This window comes from Echinops telfairi, unplaced genomic scaffold (genome assembly GCF_000313985.2).
Source record: "Echinops telfairi isolate 266 unplaced genomic scaffold, ASM31398v2 ScPeMD7_11;HRSCAF=52, whole genome shotgun sequence".
Lineage (NCBI taxonomy): Eukaryota > Metazoa > Chordata > Mammalia > Afrosoricida > Tenrecidae > Echinops > Echinops telfairi.
This window is the reverse complement of record NW_022103908.1, coordinates 16,042,507-16,043,200: the sequence shown is the minus strand read 5'-3', so window position 1 is coordinate 16,043,200 and position 694 is coordinate 16,042,507.

Here is a 694-nt window from a genome sequence, read left to right as displayed (position 1 = left end):
AAAAATTTATTATTAATTGGAAGGTAATACACATATCATAACATTCCAAAGTTCAATCACATTGAGCAGTATTATACAATTGCTACCTGATTTTTTCCCTCTGTTTTTGTTCTGTTCAGTATCAATTCATACTATGGCATGGGTGTTTTTAATCTCATCTTTGAGTATTTCTTTATAAAATGTTTTCTTTTATTTTCATTTATTTATTTCCCAAATGCCACATTTTATTATTCACTATGTTATGTATGTATTTAATGTATTTTGAAGCTTAGGAAGAAAATCATCTCTTTATAACTTATCATACAAAGTGATTTTTTAAAAGTTTGTATTTAGAAATGTTTCCCATGTTTTAAATATTATATTTAAAATAACATTTCTCAGATATCTCTGAGAGCTGGAATAAAGTTATCATCTTCAAACAATCATTAGGATATTTTTCTACAAGCCACAACCCAGTAGAGACTGCTCTATAATTCATGAATTAAATTGTACTGGAAATTGCTGCTTCAAATTTGGCTGTATATCAGTGTGGATGCCAAAGGTATTTTCTTATTCTCACAGGCAGTTTTCCTGTTCTTCTGCTTCATGGAGCAAAGAGAATACATGTGTGCAAGGGGCTGCTTCTGTGGAGGTCCAGTCATTTTAAGAAAAATCCTTTGGGGGATCCAAATTGAGCTTGTGGAAGACCGCTTTG